Raw genomic sequence first — 20,028 nt, 5'->3', positions numbered from 1 at the left:
TAATAAATTTTTTCCTTTTTGGTTTGGTCACAGTGCACTTCATGAAACCTCTGAGAGAATGATACTGTTTAACTTACAATTCCAGGTTTTTACCTGTAATTTGGCACCTCTCTCAATTTTCATTGCTTTATTACATGAGAAGAAATAATAGGGGCCTGTGTGTGTCATATGCAAACATAGTAGTACACAAGTTGGAACTGGATGACAGGGGATGGATCACTGTTCTGTTCTGTTCATTCCCTCTGAAACAACTGGTCCCAGCCATTGCCAAAAGACAGGATCCTGGGCTAGATGGACCATTGGTCTGACCCAGTATGGCCGTTCTTATGCTGTTAATGGCAAGTTTATACAAGAAAACACACTCTTAAAATACATCCTTTCAGGTTGTGTATAGCAGGGCTATGGTAATTCACACTTCACTAATCTGCAAACCCTATGATTAGCACACAAAAATGATGGCTTCTTCCCATATGTAGCAAAGATTTAATAGCAGAGCACTACAGTTATTAATTATGAGATTGTAGGTCTTAGTTGTATCTCACATTACTAAGACACCATGATTTCTACAAAATACAGTGCAGGGCAGTTGATAGAAAGCATGGTAAAGTCCTGTCATAACTAATCACAGCAAAACTGCACTTGGCAAATAAATTAGAGACATACAGTCATAAGAGTTTGCAGCCACTGGATCATTCAGTCCATCTCCCTGCACATCAAAGGCCACTAACATCACCCAGGACCTGCACGCCAAACCAAACAATTAAAATTAGACCAAAGCACTATGGCCCACAGATTAGACAATTCTGTACCACAGGCAGAGAATAGGAGGGACCGAGATGCACCCGTGCTAGAGGTCTCTGGAATAGCAGAGAAATGATTGAGATACACCCTGGCAAGTTACAAAGAATGTTTTGTGCTGCAACGTTCTTGCTTTTTATATTGTTTATTCACATGGGGAAAGTACACTGTGCTAGAACATATGTTAACCAACAGAATGTTAAACGGGACTTAGCTTTCAGTGGGCTCATCTTCACTGACTTCTGTACCTTGATTGCCAATTAATTTGAAGTATAAAAGTATAGTGAGGACATACATGCCTGACGTGGCTAAGCACAGTCATTAAGGAATGTGTTAGGCAGGTGTGGTAACCTGCTTTCTAACATGATACATTTTTCCAATGTAGCCCTGCTCTCAGGACAAATACAGCCCTTCTACCCCAACGGTGGGCATCAGTTACCAATGGAACTGGTTCTGTGGTAAGGTGGGAGCTGGTTAGGGCAGGTTTTTGTGTGTGCAAGCTCCATAAATGGCAGAATAAATGGGGTGATGGAGCAAAGGTGCACTGGGCAGAGGATGGGCCTGCTAAATGAATCATCTAGTCCTCCCCTGGGGTGTATGTGGCAGGGAGAGCACATTAGAAAAGTGCAGGTTTACTTCCCTCATTAGAGTGACGTAGTCTACCGGGTACGGCTGTGGAACTTCTTGAACTTAGGGAAGGAGGAGGATGCTTCCCCCTTTCCCACTGCATATCTATACAGCTTCCGGCCCAAGCTGCTTGAATGAGACACTATGGCCCGATGCAACTCTCCATTGACTTTAATGGGAGATGGTTTTGGACTTCACTCCTTACTCACCAATTTTCAAAATGAAATAGTTTTCAACGTGTCTGAGTAATCAGTGCAAATTAGTGAGGTCCCACTTTTGTCAAATCTTGCTTCATAAATGAAGCAAGTGTAGACTCAAGTGAAGGCAATAAAATGAAGATGTGTTCTGCCGCTCCTGTCTATATTGACACAGGTATGGCATTTGCTTCCGTTTCAGACTGTGGGAACAAATTGCTTGTGATTTTTTTCATAAATAATTGGTCAGAAGCAGGCAAAATTGGGACCAGGGTTTTCTACTGGCTACTTTTGAGGCATAGAAAACCATTAGCTAGTTTTATTTCATTGCAAAGATTTGGAAAGGCTTAGTTTGCTGGACATTGGACAACTATTGCTTATATAGTTGATGAGCAAGTGTCCAGAACACTGGATAGGCACATTATATACATTGAAAGAAAATAAAAGTATAGGGAATCAATCAGTGTCCTGCTTTATGTTAAAAATGAAAGGCTAATCTGAACAATGCTGACAGTATGTGTAATGGCTTTCCAAGAGATGAATTCATTAGCCTGTTGAGCTGATCTGAAAGCTTTTTACTGTATTCATTCTAACATGAAAAGACTAGTACAGGAGAAATCAGAAAAATGTATAAACTCGGTGCATAAAATATATTCATTAATATGCACTGTCCATTAACAGGTCCAATATATTATTGTAATTTACAGTTGTTTACAGTAAAGAGTGTTCATTGTTTTGCCAGGTTTCTTTTAACATGCATTAGAACAGAAGACAATCAATTTATCCTTTGCTGAGAAAAAAAAAGAGTCTTTTACTTGTTTTACATTAATTTACTGTAAGTATATTGCAGTGCAATACAAATTCCGGCATTTCTTTTGAAACCTCCCGCAGTGCTTAACATCCTAAAGACAAGGCAGGTCTTGAGTCTGTGGCACAATTGTGGGTTTTTTTAATTGGTCTGCTAGTGACAGTCTACAATGGCAGTACAGGTGCTCTCATAATGAACCCTAGGGGAAACTGATTGGTACACTGCAAGTGAATGGAGCAGATCAATAGTGTTACGTTGTTCAAAAAGGACTAATTTGGAATTCAGCGTTTGCCGAGGTTTAGTGGGACTACTCACGTGAGGAAGTGCTACTCAGTGTAAGGGCTGCACAAAGCCAAACCTATAATGAGAAAAGACCAGAACGATGCTGAAAGTATTAAAACAATACTTGAAAAGCAAGACAAATACACAAGAATGCCTAGTCCATATTGTTAATCTGTGGTACCACTAACATTTTCAGATGGATTGGGATTTGTCAATACAGTAGTGTTTTCCACATCCAGATGTACAAGGGCATAGCTTTTCTTTTTAAAGCTGTTATTAGCTAACCACAGCAGGAAAATAGAATGTAGACTTTGGACAACATTAATTTGGAATATACAAGTCAGCGTTTGCAGAGGTTTGTTATGAGAGAACCTGCGGTGCTCCTGTAACTCTTCACCACCAGGAACACTGAAATTAATCCAATTATACCACAGGCTCAAGACCAGCCTCTGCAGCAAATAATTCAGTGGGACAACACAGATAGGTCAGCGTTATTCAACTAAGGGTTTCATTCTGGGCCCTATGTCCTAAAAACTGCACTAGGAGCTTGGTGTGGGGGTGAGGTCAACCTTAGTATTGCAACCCTTCACCTCTCTGTGTTTCTTTTTTCTCTGTCTATAAAATAAAAATGATACTACTTGTCTACCTACCTCCCAGATGTGTTACACCACACTTGTAGAAAGATGTGAACAAACTGGACAGAGTCCAGAGGAGACAACAAGAATGTAACAACAGGTTTAGAAAATGTGACCTGTGAGGAAAGGTTGAAAGAACTGGGCATGTTTAGTCTAGAGAAGATAAAGCTAAGGCTGAATGGGGACATGATAACAGCCTTCCAATATGTAAAAGGTGGTCACTAAAAAAGACGGTGATCATTAGTTCTCCATGTCCACTGAAGGTAGGACAAGAAGTAATCATATGAGTTTGCAGCAAGGGAGATTAAGATTAGATATGAGGAAAAACTAATTATAAGGAGAGTTAAGCATTAGAGCCAGTTACCTAGGTGAGCATAAGGACCCCCAGGACTAGAACCCATCTCTGCAGAGAATAGGGCAGCTGATGTTCCCACATCACCAACGTGAGGCTATGCAAAGTCACCTTCAAGGAGAGATTGGTGATTAAGTGGCACAAGAAGTACCACTCCAAGGGGCCAGAGCAACAACACCCTGTGTTCTTCTGATTGGTCCATATTTACTATTTAACCCTGAGGAGTGCCCCAGGAAGTTGTCTGCGCAAGCATGCAGGCTTATGGCTTGCTTTGGCAGTAAAGACTCGCTCAATCAAACCCGGAAGTCAACTCTGTAAATCCACCCCGGCAAGTAGCATAGCGCTGCATTGATGGGAGAGCATTTCCCATCAGCGCAGCTCAGTGGAGATGCTGCGGTAAGTAGACGTTAGGAAGTCAATGGGAGATACACAAATTACTGTACATAGCTTGCGTATCTCCCACCGACTGCCGCCAAAATCTGCGGCCAGTGTAAACAAGGCCTAAGGTAATAATGGTGGGCTGGGGGAAGCAAGCAGAGGAAATGGCAATGCCTGTGTTAGTACTAGAGCTGGCTGGAGAAATGCTGATAGCTCATATTCTGTCAGAATATGCAGTTCCATTGAAATCAAAATGATTTGTGAAATTGGGTTGATTTTGCCAGATTTTTTTTGGGGGGGGGGGGGGGGGAAGATAAGCAGGAAAAAGAGTTCTGACAATGGTGAAACATCTCATTTTGACATTTTTTTAATTAAATATTTCAATTTTTCACTTGGAAACAACTTTCTGTTTTGAATATATTTCAATTTTGTATAATACAAAACAAAATTGAAATAAAAAAACACTTTGTGGAAACAAAACCTTTTTGACCCAATACGATTCCCCCCCCCCCCCCCAAAAATTTTCCTTCAGAAAACTTCAAAATTTTCAGTTTTTGTTTTGATTCAGAATAAAGCCAAATGCTGAAATCGCTAAATCCTTCATGAAAACGGAACTATCGTCTTCTGCGCATCTTTGATTGGCAGTGTACACTCATCATATGTTACCAAAATTAATAATTTGAGTGTCCAGGTAGATTCCCAGCAGTTTTTGGATGATCAAATAGGTGCAATGACCAGGGTGAGATTTTTCCATCTGTGTTTAGGTTAGGGGTTGTGATCTTTTCTGAATGCTAACCTTCCCTTTCTCACAACAAGATTAGATTATTACAAAGTACTCTAGACAGGGCCACATACCTTAACTCAGTTTAGAAGCTGAGCTACTGCAGACCCATTTGTTAAGCAAAGTAACTCGCTGTGAGCATGACACAGGTGCTGACTGATCTGTTTTGCAGGAATGTACAGTATTGCTGATGACCTATAAATCCCTGACTTGCCTGGGACCAGCCTATCTGATGGGCCAGCTCTCTCCTGTTGCAATCAGTGGAGATGGCTGAGCTGGAGCTAACTTGGCTCTTGTTGGCAGGGCTTTCTCTCGAGGGTCTGTCAATTACAGAATTCATTCCCACTCTTATTCTGAAAGACCCATCCTCCGCTGACCTTCAAAACATGCCTAAAAGCCCATATCTTTGGGGCAGGGTTGTGGGATGCTGAGTGGTTGGAGTGCAGGGATGGGTTTGTTTTCATGCTAACTGGCTGGCTTTGTGTTGGATAGGATCTACTGCCATTTTGTTTATGCTTTCCCCTCCATTTTGGATCAGTTTAAAGCGCCTGTCTGAGTGTCTAGCATTAGGGATAAGTAGCAAAACTGAAATAAATAAAATACTTGCCCCTGATTCTTCACAGCTCAATCAGTAAGACTTGAAGCCAGAGAGGTCCATTGGCTAGACATCTGGATAGGGTGACCAGATAGCAAGTGTGAAAAATCAGGACAGAGGGTGAGAGGTAACAGGCACCCATATAAGAAAAAGCCCCAAAGATTGGGACTGTCCCTATAAAATCGGGACATCTGGTCACCCTACATCTGGGAAGGCTAAAATGCACAACCAATAGTCCTAAGGGTCATTTGCAAAATGATTTTCACTTAATTTCAGACTGACTCCTTAGGACAAAACATGCCTGGAGTTTGTAAGATAAGGAGACTTCAGATATTTTATCTTTCTCACAAGGGTGACATGAGGATAAGTTAGTTCATGCTTGCAAAGTGCTCTGAAAATATATCATGCTAAGAATTACCATAAAAAGTAAAAACCAGAGAGTAGACTTGGATCAGATGGCAGAGATTGGCCTTAAGTATGGTTTCTATATATAAAAAAAATTGCATGTACAATCAATTTAAAAACTTGCTCATCAAGGCCTTGATTCTACACATCCCTACAAGCATGAACAGGTATGACTTGCAGTGTTGGCTGAAGGTCTAATAAACTCTGGCCCTGCTGAATTAAGGAAGGAAACATTCCAAGGATGAGGGCTTTGGCTTTCTACCAAGAGTGCCCTACTTTCAGCAAGGGGCTGCTTCTCAGCTGCTGGGACAGAACAAGAGGTATTCTCTTAAGCGGTAAGGACCTAATTTATACCGGGCGTGGATTGCACTTAGATATGTGTGTGATGTTTTTCTGTTGCTGTTAGTCTTGATGAGGAGGCTATTTACATAAATTCATTAATTATGTAGTCTGTTCTCTATCTGGGAACAACAAACAAACAATGAACTAATGCATGCTTCAAACCTGCCACAGGCATACAAGTGGTTATTGATTGACAGAGTACTACAAACCACAGGAATCTGCCATGATTTTGCATTTATATAAACAGATTACAAAAAAGTAGAGGTGAGTCCCAAATAAGGAAAACAAACAGGGCTTGGAATGGGTTAGTACGTGACATGCCAGCATAATAGCACCTACCACAGACTGCTAACTTGTGCTCCAGCTTTCATAAAATAAGGTCAGTCTCTATAGCTGCATCTTTACTATGCGGAAAAAAAAAAAAGGGTTTAACTAACTTGAAAGCAAAATCCTAATGAAATCAAGATACTTAAAATGCCACAGCAGCATAGTTGCAGCAGCACTGCTGTAGTGCTTCAGTGTAGACACTCACTACAGCGATGAGATGGGCTCCCTCATCTCTTTAGTTAATTCTCCTCCCTGAGAGGTGATAGCTGGGTTGATAGAAGAATTCTTTGGTCAACCTAGCACTGTCTGCAGAGACACATGTAAGAGAGATGTAAGTTTTCAGCCCTTAGTCTTTAACTTGACCAGCTAACTTGAAAGCAAAATAAAGTGGCAGGGGTAGAACTGGCAGATGCTTATTTGGTATATGTGCATCATTTAGGCCTGATCCTGCAATGCTTACTCCCATAAGTAATGCTTCCTCAAATTCAATAACGTCACTAAATTCAAGGCTTAAATAGCAGCCCCTGGTATCCTAACAAGAGTACTGACTTTTAGATCCCATACCCAGATCGTGTAACTGGGCTCAGGAAGTCAAACTGAAGTTTCTTGCCTGCATTCCCATGTATCAGATCCTGATCCCAAGGTGTGCTGCTTGTGTGACTAAGAATTACTCACTAGAATAAGGGTTCAGAAATTGGCCTTTAACTTGCACAGCATACAGCTACCTGGGAGCCAGGTCGAAGTTACTACGCACCTGGATATTTGTACAAAAGCCTGGGTTTGGAAGTGAGTAAACAACATGCCTGTCTGGGCAAGTGACATGCCTTTCTTGTGAATGTGCCATTTTTTTCAAGGAATAAAAGCCCCGTCCTGCAGTCCTTACTCATTCTCATTGATTCCACTGAGAATTTAGTTGAGTAAGGACTGGAAAATTGGGCCCTCAAGATCCTAAGAGGCAGAAGAACTTTTAAGATAATAAAATCTCAATATTGCATCATTAAAACGAACAAGACACGATACATGGCAAACAATGAGATGTACAGGGCATAAATTAAAAGGATGACAGAGCGTGGAAGAATAAATCTTGAAAAAAAATCTTACATATTGTTTAATGAAGAAAATCATTATTCTCTAAAGAATGAGTGAAAAACATACTGCATTTCCAGGTAACATTAATTAATGGACACAGGCATTATCTTTTCAGATATCTTTGAATTCCCTATAAATACATTGACTGGTCAGAGACTTGACTGATTGGCTTTTAGCACCATTAATAACATGCATGTATTTCTCAATCAATAACTTATGTTCAGAATTTAATATAACAAATGCTAAAGATCCACCAATAATCTAGTAGGGAAACACATCTCTTATTCTTCAGCTCTCTCTTACTGTTCAATGTTGTTTCTTGAAAGAGGTTTTGTACTGTAGATACAATTCACTGGTTGTATTAACTTCTGTTGTAGCCAGAAGGAACTTCAAGCGAAACATGGCTCTCAGATAAGCAGGAAGAACTCCCACTGAAGCCAATGGAAATTGTGTGTGCTTATCTGAAGACAGTTTGACCCAACTTATATTTAGCTTGAAAGGAATGTGGTGTTACTTTCAGAAAAATACATTGTTGAAAGCAAGGTAAGCAAAAAACCACTCAATTTTTAAAAAAGAGTTATTTTCTCTGGAAGCAGCAAACGTGACACTGAACTACTCACAAGCAGATTTTATCATAACATCTTAAGGATTATGAAACAAAATCATGTGCTTAATTTTCTAAATGCGTTCTCAGAAAAACTAAAATTACAAAAACAAAACAAAAAAAGATTCACGAGGAGTTAGTAGTCCTTCAGACAGATGATGACCAAGCACTCTATTATCACTTTTCCACCCTGCAGAAAAAACAGGGGTCAGCCCCACAAAGGAGCAGAATCTCTGAAGAATTTGGATTTACATGTGATTTGTGGAGATCAGGGTGATGGTTATATACCTTCCATGCTGACTTCCAGCTTTCCAGATTCCTCTCTGTATGACTCCTACAGAACCTCCTCCTACTTAGGGTTCTACAGAATGGAGGAGAAAACAGAGTAAGTTACTGCCGGCAGGGGCTGAATTAACTTACCCCCATAAAAGTTCCAAGGGGTTGATTGGGGAGGTGGGAACAACGCTGCTTCCATAGTCTTCCCTCTCCTCACCCTGACACATACCCAGCAATCTGCCACCTTCGCGCACAGAAGATCCCGACCCTGATGGAGTAATTCTATAGAGTTTGAGAAACATGAAACCCTTACGGTTCCATGGAATCGAATAGGAAATGTTAACCATAGTATAGTGAGCATTTTTTTTGTTTGTTTGTTTGTTTGTTTTTGTTTGTTTTGTTTTGGTTTTTTTGGTCTGTTTGTTTTTTTGTTTTTTAATCTACAGAATTCTATAGCAAAAACATAATTTCCTATTAAGTTCTATAAGGACCACTCAAAACACCTATAGAAAGGTTTGCATTTAATAGTAAACTTTATAGGATTTTTGCATAAGGGAACCTGGTGGGAGATCTCAAAGAGGGACTTTGGTGGGGTCAGAAAAAGGGAGGAGCCATGTTGCAGAGCTGGGCCTCCTCGGGCAAGGAGCTGCTTGAGCCTTATACCCCCTGCTCACAGAAGTGGAGGGTACAACCAAGCTCCAATGTCACTGTGCTGCATTCCCCTGCCCATCTTACTTGTAGGGCAAATGCCAGCAACACTAGGCAAAAGTGTCACAGGGACATTTGTATTCAGATTTGAAACTGCATGGTAAACACTAAACACTGGGATTAGAAAAAACCATGGTAAATGGAGTCAAAGGGTAAATGAGGGCTCCAGCTTGTTCTCAGTACACATGCACCCACTCCCCATTGCAGTTGGTGGGAGTTTTACCTGAGTTTGGAGTGCAGATGGGGTCCTAAATTGGGCAGATGTAGCCCATATACAGTAAGCTGAGCATGAGGATTTAGTAAACTGGAGCAGTGCATATGCAAACAAGAACAAAATGTATTCTGATGCAACACTCTGTCCTTGCGCATTTGCCCAAAGATAGTGGCAGAACACGTAAGCAAATTTGCCTTCATCAGAGGGGCTAACCAATAGTCAAGATAACTGGGCCAAGTTCTGTCCTTAAATGCACACAGACATTTCCCAGTGATTTCAGTGGGAGCTAAGCACATGTCCAAGGCAAAACTTGGCCTTATATTCTCTGGTAGTAGGAAGTCTATTGGATTTGAAAGGCCCCAATGTTGCACTGAGCTTTAGATAGAAAGACCCCGGGCATCTTTGGGAAATCCCTTGAAGGGCCCATTAAAAGATTAGGGCCCAATTTTGGAAGCACTAAACCTACATAAAGAATATTGGTGTGTGATTGTGTGACTTTTAAACCAGTTCTTGAGACATCTGCAAGGATGATTCTTAGGGCACCAATCAAACACAAAGCATTAACTACAAGCAACATTTTTCCAACAAGATACGGAGCTCTGGCTTTCAGGAAAAATGCAAAGAACCTAAAGATTTTAAACAAGGCATTCACATCACAGTATTATGTAGTATTTATAATTAAAATCCATTTAGAAGTTGCCAGGAATTTTATCATTTTCAATAACATTCCGGAGAGGCAATTAATCAGTTTATGACATGTATTCAAGGACTGCCACCTTTTATTGTCTTTAATTAAACTCTCCCTCTGGTTTTTATCATACTTTCTCTAAACTGATTTACAGAAACTGATTTTTTGGGGGGACAGGGGAATACAGGTGATTTAAAAATATATATGGTAACAGTGATTAAAAGCAGAAATTCTAGTTCTGCTTCAGATAAATATCAAGTGTTAAATAGATGGGGGTAAATTCTGCTCTCATCTACAACAGCATAAATCTGGAATGAACTGAAGATTGTGAAATTACTCCAGATTTACCCTAGTGCGAGTGCAAAATTTGTTCCTGTACAATGATAGGATTTTATTATACTTATTGTAAAATGTACAATTAGGCCGAGCCACAAACTTCAGATCCAGAGGAGGATATTTAGACTTAGGCTTTTCCATAGTTTCACCATAAAAATAAATGTCAATATCAGACTTCTGATCCTGATTCATCTCCGAGTATTCCTGAAGTTCAGGCAAATTCTGGTGATTTGTTTTGGGCCAATCATTGGTAAAATCATTCATGGCATGAAGCTAAAGACAATCAAAATAATAAACAATACTGCCTAAAGTAATTTATACTGTGTAAGGGCCTTGTCTATACTGGGTCTAAAGTCATGATTTCCAGAATACTTTAACTTACATTTTAGACAGTGCATGTAGGGCCAAAATAGAGCATCTGGCTCAAACCAAAAGAGAAAAAAATAAAATCTTTTCAAATATCCACAGAGATCAATCTGGAATGCTGATTGTAACAAAGTATGTTATTATTGACTGTTTATTAGATCTGTGCAGAAAATGTTTTGTTTCCACAAACTTTTTTGAGAAAACAGCCATTTCCCATGGAAGTTTCCATTTTGACAACAAAAAAAAGATGATTTTTTTCCCTTCTCATCAGAGAAGTATTCCAAATGAAAAAAAATTCATCCAGCTCTGCTATTTATACTGCAGAATTGCAGCCCCATTGTTCTAGGTACTGTACAAACACGCACAAAGCCTTGGGGGAAAAGCCAGAGTCCATTCAAGTCAATGGCAAGGCTCACATTGACTTCAATGGGGCCCAATTTCACTCATGACTCCTGTGCCACAAAGTTACAATACAAGGTAAGATTGTGCTTGGCTCCTAATAGGGGCCACATAGGGCCGCAAGGGGAAGTAAGTCCCCGTGGCCATGTTACAGATGGGCCCAATCCTGCAAACCACTTCCTAGTGAGCAAAAATCAATGAGTAAAAGTCAAGTTTCAACCTTCGTGATCTAACAGAGTCAACGCATCATTAGGGTAGAACTGTGGTGAGGAGAAAGCAGACCAAGACGACAGACTCTGGATTGGAGCCCTGCACGGGACTATTTTTCTACTTCTGCTCCTCTCCTGCACTGCAAAACCCACTCCCCTCCATTCCTGCATTGTTTCTTGCATTTTTACCCCACTTCCACTTGCAAAAACCTTGGATCCCACAAATCCCGCAAGAGAGACAGATTCCCCTGTGCTACTAAAAAAATAACACAACAACGATTGGTTATTAGATAGATAGAATTCAGACACAATTTTTACCACTAAAAGAATAAAACAAATCTTTCTTAACCCATATAAAAATATACCTTGACTCCTGGTATAAGACATCAAATCTCTTTCTATCCATTGCTTAAATTTAAATATTAAAACCTTTATTTAAAAAAAAAACAAGAAAAAAAAACTTGCTTTACATTGCTGAAATTCTATATCTGACAAACTGACAAGAGATTTAATGTTTTCCTGCAAATTACCACAGTCTGGTTTATTTTGACCACCCAATCCCACCCAACAAAGTACATTTTATCCACTCCCACTACTATGGCAGCAGGTCCTGCAGGACAGGTGGGATCCCAGTCCCACTGCAGGGCTCTACTCTGGACTCAGCCATGCACAGGAACCTCCCACTTTGGATAATATGACCATTAGCTTTTATAAACAGTCATGGTGCACAATGAGCACAGAACCCATCCATCAGTCTTGGTTCTCCCACTACCAGACAGTTAGTTGTTTGAAGGAAACCAAATGCCCATGAAATGTATTTAATAAATAAAAAGAAGTATAATATATATGAAAAAAGTGAACGGTTTCTCTATTTTTTTCAAGCAACTTTCTAGTCACAGCAAAAGTTATGGTTACAGCTATTTATTTTTTTTGAACAATTACAATATTGGCAACCGTAGTGAAACACTGGAAGAACACACTATGGATCATTAGCATTTGTTTTCATGCAAAAGCTACATGTGTGGGAAATGAGAAACTTACATTGTGTTATTATAGCAATAAAAGATAGTCACCTAAATCTGTCTTCATATACGTGTGCAACCTCAGTGAGCTCAGTCAGGTTGCAGGATTGTAACCCAGAGCATAATTTGGCCCCTATGCTTTGTCATCAGCTCCAAATGCACAGTTATTCTGTAAAAATAAGTACTATATCCTGTCCAAAAAAGTAAGCTCATGGGATAGTTTATAACTACCATTTTGGATTAGAAGAAAAGTTTGGTCAACACACAAGGGAAGGTTTAGTTCCAGCAAACACACACACAAACAGGAAATCTCTGCACAGCAAGGTGTTTTTCTTTACACAATAGAATTTAAAGATGTGTCATCATGTAGTTTAAAACAAAAACAGCTATTGCTTAGTAAGTTCACCCTTTCCATTAGGTTATGAGTATGCCAGACTTACATTTCCAAACCTGTTAGAACTTGCATGGATGGCATACAAATACAAACAAAGGTAACCTGTCTTAGTCTGTGCATGGTTTTTAATCACAAAGCATGTCAAGCTTTGGGGGGGGGGGGAAATCAATTTTCAGAAGGCAAATGGTAACAACTGCAGATTTAATCAAATTACATCTGCAATCCTTTACTATTCTCAGTATTTTTTAAAGGAAGTAGCTCTGTGGCAAAAAATGAATTTCAATAAATGTCATATATTTAGTTATATGCCTTATTTTTTAAATTTATCATGCTAGATCATTGCTCCTTAACAGAAAGTATGCCAGCACATGTCAAAAGGAGTTGGATACTGTTTAGTAGGATAGGCATTAATATGAAGGGACTATTGTAGAGAAGAGTGACTAAGATATGAACCCTTATTTGTACCTTACCATGAGGTTCTTACCATATAGGAAGAAAAAGTATGTAGACATAGCTCATAAGACAAGAATTGCAGCTATGGCATACAGAACAGGATGCTTCTGGGAATCAAATACCACAGTGATGGACATGGTATAAGAACCTGAATAGAATTATTTGAAGGCAAAGCATTTAAGTATTTTTCATTTCACATAAGGTTTCATTTGAATTTGATTTTTTTGGTAGGGGAGGCAATCCTTGAATTCATCAATCTATTTCATGTTGATTTCCCTAGGACTAGTAGAAGAAGCTGTATCATGCAACTGTAAAACATGCTGCAAAGGCTCTTTGTTGAAGTTGTTCTGTGACTATTATATATCTGTATGTTATGAAAACCATTGTTACTGAAATCTTCTTGCAAAATTATACACTACCAAGTGTCCCAAATTTTCTCGCTTCAGTTCCATATCTCAACTCAAATATTTGGTGCAACAAGTTCCCGTCTGATTCAAAGCCCATTGGAGTCAACAGAATAGACTGCAATGGGCTTTGGATCAGGCTCTACCTGATCACATCAGGTGGCACAACAATATCATAGTGTAGTTTAAAAACAAAACAAGAACTGGCCATCCATCTCCTTCAGCAATATACATCCTTAAAGCAACACCTTTTTCTTCACAGGTGTTACACCCTGGATGAATCTGGCCCAATAACTTTACCTATTCTTTATTTCTTTCATATTTAAAATTGCAGGAAAAATACTCTATCTTCCTGTGAAACATAATAGCATTCCTGAAGGCAAATAGCTTGGCAATTTGGGAAATTTGTTAATGCTCAAGGAAACAAGTTAGCACACATACCATGTGTGTGAATGCCTTTAGAAATTAGATTGCAACACTGATTTGATTTCCTAAAAGGTATTTGAAACAAGGAAAGCAACACAAGATTAGAGATTCTAAGAGTAATGAGAATTTCTGGGATTTCAACAGCTCTACATAAAACAGATCCAATTTTTCTGGGGAAAAGAGGTCACCTAATTATTCCTTTCTTTAAGGCCTTGTCTATACTACATTTCCCCTGGGTGAGGAAACTGCTTTAAAAAATGGTTTCTACCAACATGCTTGTGTCAGCTGCTGTGGATGAGGTAGAGATTTGTTAAAACCATTGCTAAGACAAAAAGATAAATACATTCTTTAGAAGGAAAGCCCCACACAACAGAATCCTGATGGTTTGGCTGAACAGTGGGGGATGGGCAGGCCATGCAGATAGACAAACACTGTGATCAGCTTGTCTCCACAGCCGCTCGCTTCACGGGAGTATGTGGGAGTGGAGGGGCTTGGGTAGACTAGGGAACTGGGCAAGAGCATGGCTAAAGTCTGCAAATTGGGTGGATTCAATGTCTACTACAAACTCCATGAGGGAGGCAATCATAGACTATAGCAATTACAGACATGATACGCAAGATGATAGGTCCACACCAACTGGTCATGGGCTGTGAAACTTTCAGTTTCTGTGCCAGTGCTTCAAATGCAGCCCAAGGAGGTAACAACCACAAGTGTGGGAAACCTGGTCACATGGGTTTCATGAACGAAAGCTAGGAGAGCTGGTTTACAGACTACAAACCCATATGCATTTGTTCAGAGCATCAGGAGGCAAATATACCTGAGAATTCCCTGCTCTTCCACCCCATCCCCACCAACAGACCTTGGAACTGGGATTCTTAAGTCTTCATGGATTCAGTGTTTTCAGTCTTGACCCTGGGATCTTCAGAGGATACCAGGTGACTGGTCTTTCATCTCCCCATTTTATCATTGGCATTATTAGTATTTATGATGTGTATTTCAGAGATCGCAGTCAGGATCCCATTGTGCTAGGCACTGTACAAACATTTGGAGACACGGTGTCTGTCCCAACGTGCTCGTTTAAGTCAGCAGAGTTAAGATAGCTGTCTACTACAAAGGGGTGCTGGTCCTGAGAGAGACCTCAATATTCCTTGTTGGGCACTGCCCTGGAGCTTGAATTGTAGCTAGAGAAGCCCAGATTTCTGAGGTATCTTTCAGGCACCAAGTTCCCTCTGCTGCTGTGGATTCAAAAGTGTTTACACTGCTGCCAGGTGGGTGGAGTGATGTCCAGAATGTCTTTACCCAAATCCGGGGTCCAGCAGGCCAAAAAGGCCATCCCCTTCCCCTCTGAGACAAACAATATGCAGCAGCCACTTGGCAGATCACAGAAGGATGAGGATAAGTCTCCCTGGGCCCCCAACAGCACTGGACACAGCAGAAGAGGGGCAAACTCCCAGAAGATTATAAAGGAGAGAGGGGTCTCAAAACCAGTAGGGATATGGTAGGGGGACACCAGGGACTTGTAGACTTGGTGAGGAAAGGGGCCAAAATTTGCCATCAATTCTTTGTTCATGAACCTCTCAATGAACCTGTGCTAAATTTTGGGCTCCTAGGCTGGCTACAGAGCACCTTTGTAAAACAAGAACATCTGCAGTTGTGTGTCAAGAAAAAGAGTGCTATGGAATGGTCACAAATTCTGAAAAACACTAAGACAAAATACCCCAAACAAGACAAAACTTCTGCAACCCTCTGGAAATAGATTTTGATGTGAATTTAAAAGGAATTGTTTTACATAACTAATTTGGTGGATTTACTTTTCTTCAAATTATCAATTGTGTATTAAAAGAATTATCTCTGGCTATAGACAGTTTAGAGAGGTAATGGGTGCAAAGGACAATGAGGTAGTTATTCTCTCAGGTTATTTTGTTTTTAATGTGTGACTCTTAACACACAGTGTAAATATTAGCTACAAACATTTAAGCAGCTCTTATAGAGAAGTGCGACATTTTGTACCTTGCCTAAATATGATTTTGTGCCTTTCAAATCTCAAAAGTGATTCCCACCTATTTCCTACTTGCCAGCAATGCAAAAGGACATTTTGCATGAGGTATATCAAAAGCAAATGAATTATCACGCTATAAAAAGGGTTCTTGGGAAAACTCAAAGCAACCATACACTGCAGTTTTTCAAAGCAAATCCTGTAGATTATAAATGCAACAAATCCCATAGAACTGCATCGTTATTGAAATGTTTGTATTATTTAAATATTATTCAACATTTTGGGGGGTAAGGAATAACCTAAATACTTACAATTTTTAGAATATAGCCTCTTCTTTATAAATATTTAGATATCTAATTTAACGTTAATATAGGCACACTAATAGAGTTTCATTACACAGTATAAATTACTCCTAATTTTGGACAAATTTCATCTTTAATATAATAAAGTTACAATACAAAAGTAAGAAATATTTTAAATACTGCAGATCTGTAAAGTACATAATCTGGTGAATTAGAAGATAGTATAAATTGTTTTTTAAATAAAAGCATTTAACTTGATGTGCCTGATAGACTATGCAAGAATTTATCAATAGCCAAATATTTAAAACACATTTTTTCTAAATTGAACTTTCAAGCTAAATTTGACAAAACTGTCTGAATAACCAGAAGCCTTTGACCTTATTTGCATTTCTGCACTACTAGTGCCCAGACAGCACAAATAAGGATCCATATGCTCATACAAAATAGTCACAATGAGAAAGTGTAATAACTGACAAGAAAAATACACTACAAGATGCATTTCAATAGCAACGTATGTACGGTAGGTGGCTGGCTGCTAGGAACTGAAATACAAACCTGAATACAGTGTTTTACAACATGATGATTCTTCCAGCATTTCTGGAGAGAGTGCATCATACGTGTGGCATTTTCTTTCTAATGTCATTTGGAACAATTACTCTAGTAGTAACGGACTATGATACCTTAAAATGGAAAAGGATGTAGATTATCATGCGACCAAAGTTTAGAATAACTGACATGATTCTGTCAAAATCACACTACGACACTCCTCACTCACAAGAGGATGGTAAAGGGTGGTATTATTACATCTCACACCCAGAAAGTTTCCACCTGCTCAATCACCGATTGCTTTAAAATAAAGCAGGATCAGGAATGCAGAAAACACTAGAGCGGAGTTAACGTTTCCCTTGGTCGGAATTCATCTGAGCCTGTTAGCTGACTCCCAAGCCATGGCGGTGCAACATGCATACGGTACCTCTCTCACCTGCTAAAGCCAACAAGGCGGTACTCCAGCAAGGGGCTGCTGTAGGGGTTCCTAGCAGGCCACCAGCGCCTCCCGCTCCATTCCCCAGCGGGGTCATCTCATTAGGCATGAGCGAGGACAGAAGCCGCCCAGGAAGCGCGGCGCTAAGGACACCAGCAGAGATGCACGTGCATTGCACCTGCAGGCAGGGTGAGGCAATGCCCCTTCCGCGGGGGCTCCATTCCTCGCGGCCACTGCGCGCGGCGGGGCACTTGGATGCTTCCCCGTTGCTGCCGTCAGGCTGAGTCAGATCGCGGTTATTACAGACTCGATTGTGCCTCCCTCCCTTTCTTTCACCTTCCGCCCTCGGCGGAGCGCGGCTCCTGAATCATGCGGGCTCAGACCAGCCTTTCTTTCCCTGCCTCTCACCCTGACCTCAGCCCGGCAGCGTGCTGCCCGTCCTCCTGCACCGATCCCAGGGCTTACTGACAGCTACAAGTGCACTGACCACCCGCCCGCCGCCGGCTCGGTTCCAGTGCCACAGCGAACGGGATCCCTTCGATTTCGCACTGGTTTGGGGCCAGATCCTCCAGTCCTCACTCCGGCCAAAGCCCCCGCCCCCGCCGGAGAACTGCCGGGTCTGGCCCCTTCCAAGCCCCCACGCCTTGAGGGCGCTGCGGGTCCAGTGCGCAGAGCCGGGCAGGGGGAAAGCCCGCTCCCTTCTCACACTGAGCCAGGCTCCGGGTGGCAGGAGAAGCCGGACCCTGCGCGGGCGCGCAGCAGGCGCAGGCGGGGGCCCCGCTCGGCTCCTACCTTGCGCGGGCGGGGAAGCCGAGGCAGCTGTTCCGCGGGCGCTCCGCAGCGGGGTCCCTCACTCCCGCCGCCTGGGGCAACGCCGCTGCCGAGGGGGAGGCGGTGGGTGCAGCCCCGCTCCCCGAATCACCTGGAGGTAGAAGCGCCGGCGCCTCTCCTGCGCCCGTGGCGGCTCCCAGCGGTAAATCAGCTGGTGGCCGCGGCTCCCGCCGGCCCCGCCCAGCCTCGCGCCGCGCGGGCCTGACCTGCCCGTGACTCACGGCCTCGCAGGGGCTGGGAACGCGGAGAGCGGAGGGGGCGGCTCCCCTCCTCCCCGGCGGGGCGGGCTGCACTGCCCACGTGGAGACCCCCTTCTCCTCCACCCCCCCCCCGCTCCATCCCCATGTCCCCGCGCGCAGAGGGGTGACCCCCACCCCAACTTTCCCGGTGAGGGGGGGATTTCCTGGGGACCCTCTCCCCCAACCGCCTGGGGACTCAGGCCCCGCGAGCCCCGGCTACTACCAGGGAGGGACCGCAGCTGCGTCCGGGGGACGGGCCGAAGCAGCGGGCTGATCGCTCGGCCCAGTGGAGAGCAGGTTCCCGCTGGCTGGGCTGCTGAGCCGGGCAGGGACGAGCGTGACTCAGCTGGGACAAGACCCCGGCTCGGGGAGCAGACAGAGGGGAGCCAAAGTGGCCAGCCCCACTGCCCCCAGTGGCCTTTTGGGGCTGAGCCGGTGAGTTAAAGGGCCACGGCCACGTTGAATTGGTCTGGTTTAAAAAAACAAACAAACCAGGAGAGAGTTAAAAGTAGTTTCATCTGCTTCCTCCCAAGCACCAGACCCATCTCGATTTCCCACCCGCCCTTTCTGCTGTGTCTCTCCCCTGTTGTGTTACTGCCCCCAAACAAACCCAAGAGACCCTGATTTCCCCCAAGTGCCAGGCACTGCACCAAATACACCGGAAAGAGCAAAACTGCATCCCCTTCTCCTCATCCCAATGAGCTCCGGGCTAGTGGACCCCGGCACCCACAGATCCCCACTGAACTCATTGATCTGGATCCTGTAGGCCCATCCTGAGAACCTTGAAGGATCCAGCCCTTAGATGGTCCCTCTAAGGCCGGAAGGTAAAATGTGTTCAGACAGAGATGTGCTATTTATGCTGCCTTTAAAAAAACACCAGACTTAAAAGCACATCCCCTTCCCTCTGTTACTACCTGAGAGTATTGGTTCCTGAAAAAATGTTAACATCTCATCTGTCAACTCAGTGCTCCTGGCATGCAGCCACACCAATAGCATAAACGAGATAGTCCTGAGAACAGAATCAGTCCATAGTTTCTCTGCTGAGAGTGTCAAAAGTGTGAATTGTATTATGAACATCTGTCCCCTGGGAAATGGACTTAAATCATGCTGTATAGGTAATCAAATAGCCATCTATCAGTAAAGGTGCCTTTGTGAATCACAAGGGATATTAAGTGCTCAGTGGGGATTTATCTTCACAACATCTCTGTAAAATAGGTATCTTCTCCATTTTTACAGATGCTGAGGCAATGAGGGTATGTCTACACAACAACGTAAGCCTAGGATTCAAACTCAGTCTCAAGCCTAAGCCCCCTTTTCATCTACACACACATTGCACTAACACAGGGCTCAGACCCTGGGTCCCAGAACCTCACAGGAGTGGAGGGTCTGAGCTTGAGTCAAGCCAGGACCCAAGCTTTATTGCTTTGCAGTATAAACATAGCCCTACTGGACTTGTGCTCTGGGAGTCCACCAAAAGCATTCCACACTCCTGTGGGCTGACTTTCTTTGTCCTCTTGACAGTCACGTTTGGTGGACGGTCAAGTTTTCCCATATTGCACTACGAAT

The 20,028-nt window shown here is 42.3% G+C and overlaps 1 protein-coding gene across 3 annotated transcripts in view; it reads right to left on the bottom strand.

The window, feature by feature from the left end:
* Positions 1-18,333, bottom strand: part of MET (MET proto-oncogene, receptor tyrosine kinase) — a 114,915-nt gene extending 96,582 nt beyond the window's left edge. The window contains exon 1 of one of the 3 annotated variants that reach the window (XM_067564245.1): positions 18,185-18,333. The gene's annotated coding sequence lies outside the window, so the exon portion shown is untranslated. Of the gene's footprint in view, positions 1-8,505; positions 8,544-17,392; positions 17,726-18,184 lie in introns of those variants that run through there. The other 2 variants (XM_067564246.1, XM_067564247.1) reach the window with 2 other exon arrangements.
* Positions 18,334-20,028: the final 1,695 nt, after the last annotated feature.

Source organism: Emydura macquarii, unplaced genomic scaffold (genome assembly GCF_026122565.2).
Source record: "Emydura macquarii macquarii isolate MOO-44397 ecotype Brisbane River unplaced genomic scaffold, CSIRO-AGI_Emac_v2 contig_2636, whole genome shotgun sequence".
Taxonomy (NCBI): Eukaryota; Metazoa; Chordata; order Testudines; family Chelidae; genus Emydura; species Emydura macquarii.
The sequence above is the reverse complement of the archived record's forward strand: the minus strand, read 5'-3'. Positions and strand labels throughout refer to the sequence as shown.